Consider the following 9,258-nt stretch of genomic DNA (forward strand, 5'->3'; position numbering starts at 1 on the left):
GAATTGTTCATTTCAAATACCTTCTTTAGACAGCATAACAGATGACTATACACATGGACCTCACCAGATGGAACACATAGAAATCAAATTGACTACATCTATGGAAAGAATCGTAGGTTTCTATAAATTTTGGAGATTAACCACTTATCTAATATGTTGTTGAAAAAACATTTTCCAAACCTGTGGTTTTCCTTACTACTCATGTAGTTTGCCTTCTATTACTTGTTTGTTTTATGTAATTTTTCATAGTATATGTATACCATATATCAGAGTCCCTAAGTTTGTCCCTAGTTTTTCACTGATGATCTTTATAGTTCTAGGTTTTACATTTAGGTCTTTAATCCATGTTGTGTTTGTTTTTGTATATGGTATGAGGTATGGGTCTTGTTGCATTCTTCTGCAAATTGATTTCCAGTTCTTCCAAGATCATTTGTTGAATATACTATCTCTTTCCCGTTTGTGTTTTGACCTTTTGTCAAAGATCAGTTGATTGTATATGGAAGGAATCACTTCTGGGTTCTCAATTCTGTTCCATTAATCTATGTCTCTATTATTGTATCAGTTCCAGGCTGTTCTGACCACTATGTCTGTGTAGTAATTTTTTAGATCAGGGAGTGAGATGCCTCTAACTTTGTTCTTCTTAAGCAATGTTTTGCTTATCCAATATCTCTTTCCTCTCCATATAAAGTTTGTGATCATTTTTTCCATCTCTTTAAAGAATTATATTGGACTCTGGATTGGGATTGCATTATACCTATAGATTGCTTTGGGTAGTATTGATATAATCGCAATGTTAAATGCTCCTATCCATGAGCATGGTGTATACTTCCATTTTTGTAAATCTTTTTTGGTTTCTTGTAGTAGTGTTTTGTAGTTTTCTTTGTATAGGTCTTTGTTTCTCTAGTTAGATTTATTCCTAAATATTTAATCTTTTGGGCAGCTATTGTAAATGGCATTGCTTTCCTAATTTACTTTTCAGTGCTGTCATTATTAGTATAGAGGAATCCAACTGATTTTTTATGTTGATCTTATACCTTGCCACTTTACTGAATCTTTCAATGAGTTTCAGCAGTTTTTTTGCTGAGTCTTTGGAGTTTTCTATGTATAGGATCATATCATCTGCAAACATAGAGTGTTTTACTCCTTCTGCGGCAATTTGGATGCCTTTAATTTCCCTATCACCTCAGAGCTCTGGAAAATTCAATATTATTCCAACATAATATTGAATAGGAGTGGTGATAAAGGGCATCTCTGTCTAGTTCCTGTATGCAAAGGGAATGCTTTCAGTGTCTCACCATTAAGTATAATGTTGGCTGTTGGATTTGTATGTATGCTATTAATTATGTTGAGGAATTTTCCTTCAATTCTCACTTTGTTCAGTATTTTTATCAAGAACGGATGAATTTTTTTCAAATGCCTTTTCTGCATCGATTGATATGATCGTGTGTGTTTTTTTCTTTTTTATTTATATGGTGGGTTAAAATAATTGTTTTTCTAATATTGAACCATCCTTACATTCATGGAATGAATCTCATTGGGTTATGAAATATTTATGTTTTTAGTATGTTGTTGAATTCTACTGTCTAGAATTTCATGTAGAATATTTTGTCTATGTTCATGAGGGACGTTGTTGTTTTTATGTGCCATGGAGTCAGTTCCAACTCAAAGTGACCCTGCATAGGGTTTCCGAGGCTATTAATCTTTGTTGTTGTTGTCAGGTGCCATCGAGTCAGAACCAACTCATAGTGACCCCATGCACAGCAGAATGAAATAATGTCCTATTCTGGGCCAACCTCACTACCGCTGCCACACTCGATGCCATCAATGATGCCACCTAACTGATCCATCTCATTGGGGGTCTTCCTCTTTTTCCCTGACCCTCCATCTTACCCAGCATGACATCCTTTTCCAGTGACTGTTCCCTCCTGACAATATGTCCAAAGTATGAGAGACAAAGCTTAGCCATCCTGGCCTCCAACACCCACTCTGGCTGCACTTCTAAAACAGATCTATTGGTTCTTTTGGCAGTCCATGGCACTTTTAGTATTCTCCTCCAACACCACAATTCAAAGGCATCAATTCTTCCTCGATCTTCCTTATTCACTGTCCAGCTTTTGCATGAGGATATTGAAAATACCATGGCTTGGGTCAGGTGCACCTTAGTCCTCAAGCAGACATCTTTGCTCTTCAACACTTTAAAAAGTTTCTGTGCAGCCGATTTGCCTAATGCAATACGTCTTAATCTTTACAGGAGCAGAAATCCTCATCTTTCTCCCATGGAACAACTGATAGTTTCAAACTGCTGACCATGAGATTAGCAGCCTGATTCGTAACCATTACACTACCAGAGCTCCTTTCATGAGGGATACTGGTATATAATTTTCTTTTTTTAGTGATGTCCTTTTGGTATGAGGGTTATGCTCACTTATAAAATGTATTCAGGAGTTTTCCATCCTTTTATGTATTCTGATACAATTTAGTAAAAATTGGTGTCAGTTTTTTTCTGAATGTTTCGTAAAATTCACCAATAAAGCCATCTGTACCTGGCCTTTTTTAGTGTAGTTTTATAATGAACTGATTATTTTCTTCTTGTCTTACAGATAAATTTACATTTTGTTCTTCACTATGTTAGTTTAGGTATATCATGTTTTTCTAAAAATTTGTCCATTTCTTTTAGATTTTCAAGTTTATTGGAGTGCAAATCTTTATAGTATTTTGTTATTATCCTTTATGTTTCCATTGGTTCTGTTTTCACATCACCACTATCATGTCTTATGCATGTTACTTGCATCTTCTCCCTCGTTTCTTTTGTTAGATTTGCTAGTGGCTTGCCAATTTTATTAATCCTTTCAAAGAACCAGACTCTTGTCTTGTTAATTCTTTATATTGTTTTTCTGCTTTCTAATTCATTTATCTCTGCTTTAATCTTTATTATTTATTTTCTTCTAGTGACTCTAGGCTTACTTTGCTGGTCTTTTTCTAATTGTTGCAGATGTTGTGTTAATTTGGGTTCATCTTGTTTATGGATGTGTATGTGTATTTTGCTCTAAATTGCCCTCTCATCACTACTTTTGCTGTGTTTGATTGTTACTGTAATGTACTTCTGGATTTTCCCTTGTTTTCCTCAACATTTCTATCATTAGTTTGAAGGTATCTAAACATCATTCTCCTGAACTGTTTTTCAGGCTGTTCCAGTACCTCTTTTCATCAAAAATATTTTCTAGCTCTGTCTATTGGTGGTTCGTTTGAGCTACTTTATTTTGTTTCTTCATGTGAACTTTTGAGGCATTGTAGTGGTGTTGTATTTGTATTAAGTTTATGAATGTATGCTGGTGTATTCTTAGGCACTCATCAACTGCCTTCTGGCAGGTATGATCAAGAGATGAGCTTGTGCACCATTCTCTTTTCACTCTTTCTGCAGTACAGCTCACAGAAGATATACCTGATGTAGGTTGTTATAGTTCATCCATTGTATAGCAGCTGGTATTGACTCTAGCCCAATTTGTGGAGCTGAAGAAGGTACGACTGTGGTTGGGCTGTGTGGCTATAGTTGCTGTCTCATGCCAGATGAGGTAAGAAGAGAAAGGATTCCCATAAGAGAGAAGGGAAACAAACATAAAAATTAAAACACCAAGCAACAATGAAAAAGTAAGTAGAATGCTTCTGCTCCACATATTGACCTCTTGCCTTCACAGCCACCTGAGAAAATTCAAGATAAATTTTCCCACTTTGCCTCTCTGATATATAACTAGTCCTTTTCTTTTTCTTTCCCTTTTTCTATATCCCACATGTCCTTTCAGTGGCTTTTCCTAGTGAGTGCTAACCCAGGGCTGGCCAGTGCTGACTTTGCAGATTTGGTGCAGGGCAATTGCTGCTGTCTCTTCCCCCTTCAGTGTTGCTCACAACCACAGGTCCATGTGGTTGTGCTTACCTGTAAGAGGTCTCACGTCTGGGCACCAGGAGAGTGCAAGGAACTAGAGAGGAAAAGAGAAAAATAATTGTACCTTTGCCTCTGCAAGTCACAGGCAGGTTTCTGCAGTGTGAATGTTTTCTTGTCTCTTAATCTGCTCACACACACTCAAGATCATTGCAGCAGATCCCGTCAGATGATCCAAATCAGAAGTCACCTCCATTCTCTCCATGTCTATTCATCTGACTCTCATGGTAAGCATTCAATCCTTTATCTGAAAGTCAGAGTTCCCAGAACTGCCTCTAAGTCTATGTTCTCTGGTTTCCCATATCCTTGCTGCAGAGGTTTCACACAGCTTTTCTGCTTAGTCTGCTACTTTGCCTGCCTCTCATTTGATTTTTTTCACTGCAGCTCCCATTGGCATAGATTGTGAGTCCAAGCAAAATAAAGCATTTGACACCATCAGTTTTTCTCTGTTTATTATGGTCCAGACGTGACCATTTTTGTTTTCTTTATATTGAGGTGCAACTCATACTAAAGTCTATAGCCTTTGTTCTTTATCAGTAACTACTTCGAGTTCTCTTCGAAAGAGCAAGATTGTGTGCATATTGCAGGTTACTAATGAGTCTTCCTTCAATCTTGATGCCATGTTCTTCTTCATATAATTCAATTTTTTGGATTATTTTCTTAGCATACTGATTGAATAAATATGGTGTAAAGGTACAATCCTGGCATACAACTTTCCTGATTCTAAACCATTAAGTATCCCCTTGTTCTGTCTGAACAATTGTCTCTTGGCTATATATACAGATTCCTCATGTGCAATCCAATCAAGTGTTCTGGAAATCCCATGCTTTATAATGTTATCCATAGCTTGTCATGATTCACACTGTTGAAAGTTTTTGCTTCTTTAGTCAATAAAGCACAAGCATGATTTTTTCTGGTAATCTTTGCTTTCTGCCAAGATCCATCTGATGTCAGCAATGATATCCCTCATTCTATATCCTCTTCTCAATCCAGCTTGAATCTCTGGCAGCTCCTTGTATTGAAGTATTGCTGCAAATATTTTTGAATTATCTTCAGTGGAATTTTACTTGTATGTGATATTAATTGTTCAATGATTTCCACATTCCATTGGGTCCCCTTTCTTTGGAATGGGCACTAGTATGGATTTCTTCCCATTGGTTCAAAAAGGTAGCTGTCTTCTAAATTTCTTAGCACAGATGAATGTGCTCTGCTAGCATTACATCAGTTTGTTGAAATTTTTCAAATTGTACTCTGTTAATTCCTGAAGCCTTGATTTCTTCCTTCAATATCATCAGTTCATATTGTACCTGATGAAATGAACATTGACCAATTCTTCTTAGTAAAGTGACTGTGCATTCCTTCCATCTTCTTTGGATACTTTTTGCATCATTTAATATTTTGCCCTTGAATCCTTCAATATTGCAATCCAAGGCTTAAATATTTTCTTCAATTCTTTCAGTTTGAGAAATGCTCAGCATTTTTCTCTTTTAGTTGCCTATTTCCACATTTCATTTAAAATACTTGACTTTGTTTTCTCAAACTCACCTTTAAAATTTTGTTTAGCTCTTTTACTTCATCATTTCTTCCAGCTACTTTATCGTCTCTACATTCAAGAGTAAGTTTCAGAGTCCTTTATGATATCCATTTTGTTTTTTTCTTTCTTTCCTGTCTTTTTAAAAAACCATTTGCTTTCATCATGTATGATGTTCTTGATGTCATTGCACAACTTTTCTTGTCTTCAGTCATTAGTATTTAATGTATCAAATCTGTTATTGGTCTTTAAATTCAGGTGGGATATGTTCAAGGTCATATTTTGGTTCTTGTAGACTTCTTTTAATTTTCTTCAACTTCAACCTGAACTTGTATTGAGCAATTGATAGTCTGTTCTAGTCAGCTGCTGCCCTTGTTTTGGGTAATGATTCTGTGTGTTTCTTCTTTGTCTCTTTCCTCAAAAATAGCCAGTTGGATTTCTGTGTGTTCCCTTTGGTAAGGTCCATGCACATAATTGCCTTATATGTTATTTGCAATGAAAAAAAAGATATTTGCAATGAATAAGTCATTGGTCTTGCAAAATTCTATCATGCAATTTCCAGCATTGTAGGAAGAACATGACATATGTGAAACCCACTCTGAAGCAGTTCTCAAGAACAGTAATGCCTTGATGAAAACTGCAAGGAAAACCTTGTATGCCAAAGACTATGGAAGCAAAACACACTTACTAAAATGAGAAGAAAATATGTGTGCCTGACTGTTACCTAGTAATAACAAAACTTAGCTTTGTTGTGAGGCCCGGATATGTACTTAAAACTTTATTGTAGATAATAAAGTTACTCTTGATTGGCCATCTTGTGTCCCCTGCTGCTTTCATTGCCATCCGCCTTCAGAGACCTGGTCGCACAGTCTGGATCCTGCAATTGGCGCCTCAGCAGGAATTGGAGAAGATCTCAGCAAAAGAAAAAAACTAAACAGTGAGTCACAGACATTGGGAAACCCTGGAAGGTAAGTAAAAATAATTCAGGGGATACTGAATGCAGGGCATATAGCCTAGGATTAGGCTCAGCAGGGCCATGGGTCATGGGGACAGTAAATATAAGCCCTATGTTTCTTTACTACACTCTCTTTTAACTAATGTAGCAATATTGGAAAGGAAATTAATTCAACTATTAAATACTGTAGAACAATACTGTCCCTGGTTTCCAGATGAGGGCATCTTAGTTTTGCAAACATGCAATAGAATAAATGAAAAATTTAAAAGGCATCCTAGGCAAGGAGAAAATATTCCAGCTGAGATTTGGACCTCTTGATCTTTAGTAAAATTGGTTTTGGAGCCATTGCAAACTGTGAGGCAAAATAAACCTTGCAAAGACAATGGATCTCCTGGGGAATTGTATTGTTCTCCTGATCCTTCTGACCTCCGCCTCCCCACCATCCCAGGCCCCTAGTGAGTCTTTGTCTTGAGAAAACTGCAAGGTTGGTGGTTCCAGCTAACCAGCCGCTCCTTGAAAACCCTATACAAGGTCACTATGGGTCAGAATTGACTTGATGACACTTAACAACAACAACAACAATTAAGCAAGGGAGAGTAGCCTCTTCCCCACCTCCCCACCCCCTCACCCTCTACTTCCCCACCAGAGCGTTACACTTAATATTAACAACTCTTTTTTCCAGTTTACTTCACCAAAGGACTCTATGGCTGGAGAAAAGCATTTTAAACATAATACCGAAAATAGACCTTTGCCTTATTTGGTGGAAAGATGATGGTTGAGTATGGAAAAAAGGAAAATTAAAAACCATGGGGTGAGGTTTTGGTTGTGTTTTCACAGGAAATGGAAAACTACCAATTTGGATTCCTGCAAGAAAAACAGGACCCCAATATGGCAAGCCTGGAGGAGGAGAAGTCATCAGGTTTCATAATGAACCTGCTGTCATCTCCTGGGGTGCTAATTCCTAATGAAGATTAGAGTGGTGAAAATGCAGAGGAGATCATGCTAAAGTACTGAAAAATGATACAATCACCATTACTGATTGGGGACCTCATGGAAAAATTTTTAACAAATTGTTCATTGGAAGAAAAGGCTAATGTTATTTGTGACTTAGTCACTGATGCTCACTAGAATATTTCATCACAATTAATGGCTTGGCATGAGAGAGGAATGGTATCCCTCGGCTGCAGATGATTCCTCCCATTTTAGGACACAAACAATGTGGACTTATGAAAACTACCTTTTGCTTTACAACCTTACAAAATATTCATTGGGAATTTTTCTGGAACAAGTCGTGGTAAAGCCATGTATGAATTCAGGATAAATAAGACTAAATACTTACAAGCTTGTGTTCGATCACCTTATGTCATAGTGTTAGAAATGAATCCCGATATCACGTAAAAGACACTCGGTGAGACTAAATTACCTTGGCAAAGTAAAATTTACGCTTGCAAGAGGGTGTGTGTACATAGCCGTACATACACGAACAGGCCAGCAAGCACACCGAGTGGGCAGTCCACTTGGGTTTTTAATCCCTGACATGAGTCTCAAGGCTGTGTCTCACCCTATTGGCTAGGGTTTTGACCACATGTTCTATTCCCTTACCCAGTTGGCTAGTTTAAATGTTTAAGGCGCACATTCCCACTTTAGGAAAAGAAGAAGAGAGCGATCATAATTTCCTTACTCCAGGAAGTAGTTTAAGGGAAAAGAAAGTGATCATAAATTCCTCACTCCAGGAAGTAGTTTAAGGAAAAGAAAGTGATCATAAATTCCTTACATCAGGAAGTAGCTTAAAGAAAAAGAAAGTGGTCATAAAAATATTTTTCCACAATTTCACCACCACCACCACCCCCCCCTTTTTTTTTTTTTTAAAGAGAGAGAAAGGAGAAAGGTCATTTGAATACAAAAGGAAAAAAAATCGGGTTTTTTTAGACTTCTTCATTCTTTTCTTCAAATTCTGCAAGGAGATGTTGACTTTGGTGTTCATATGTTTCTACGTGAAAAAGGTTATTTTGGTATGGGGGTGGGGATTGTTTGGATGGGCTGTTTCTATGAGTTTTAGAACTAATCCTCTTATACAGGGTATAATACAGCATCTTATTAGTGTTAATATGCCGATTACGATAATTAAAGAGGTGAGGACAGAAGTCATAAGCCCTTTCCATTTCCTGAACCATTGTTCTATTAGAAAAGGGGTCATCTATGCCTGAATTTTCAGCAAGTTCATTAGCTAAGGTGGTCAACATTTGTAATGCTTTGGTAATGGTACCATCAGGAGCTGTGTGATTGGGGATGAAAGTACAACATTGGACTCCGATCATGACACATACTCCTTTTTCTGCTAATATCATATCCAGGGCTAACCTGTTTTCCCAGACCATTTTGCTAGTAGGTCCTAATTGTTCTGCTATTCCCTTTATAACATCCCTGGTATAATTTACAAATCTTTGTTGATTATAATAGATGTAGTTAATCTAGTCTACATTTTTGTTAATGGTTGACCACCAGAATAATACAAATTCAAACCCTGCAGCTATTTGGTTTCTTGCTTTGAATTCATTGGGCACCCCTTGGGGTACTCCTATACTGTCTATGGGCATCAAAATACCCATGGGGAGTAGTTACATTGCTTTTGACTTTATGTCTATTTCCTGTAGTTGTTGACTGATGGACTGCTAGGGTGAAAGGGATGGCCAATTGCACCAGAGAACAGGTGCCACTCCAATTTGCCAGTAGAGCCCTAAACAGTTGTTTCCCACAGTACCACCAGACATCTGTTCATGGAATAGCTAGGGCTGACTGATTTGGGAGCTCTTTGAAGACTTTGTGCTCGCTGCT

General features: G+C 37.3%; 1 pseudogene; it reads left to right on the top strand.

Annotated features, from left to right (window-relative positions):
* LOC102829785 overlaps nucleotides 1–9,258 on the top strand; it is a 59,661-nt pseudogene that overhangs the window by 17,718 nt on the left and 32,685 nt on the right.

This window comes from Chrysochloris asiatica, unplaced genomic scaffold (genome assembly GCF_000296735.1).
Source record: "Chrysochloris asiatica unplaced genomic scaffold, ChrAsi1.0 scaffold00259, whole genome shotgun sequence".
In the NCBI taxonomy this organism is placed as follows: Eukaryota; Metazoa; Chordata; class Mammalia; order Afrosoricida; family Chrysochloridae; genus Chrysochloris; species Chrysochloris asiatica.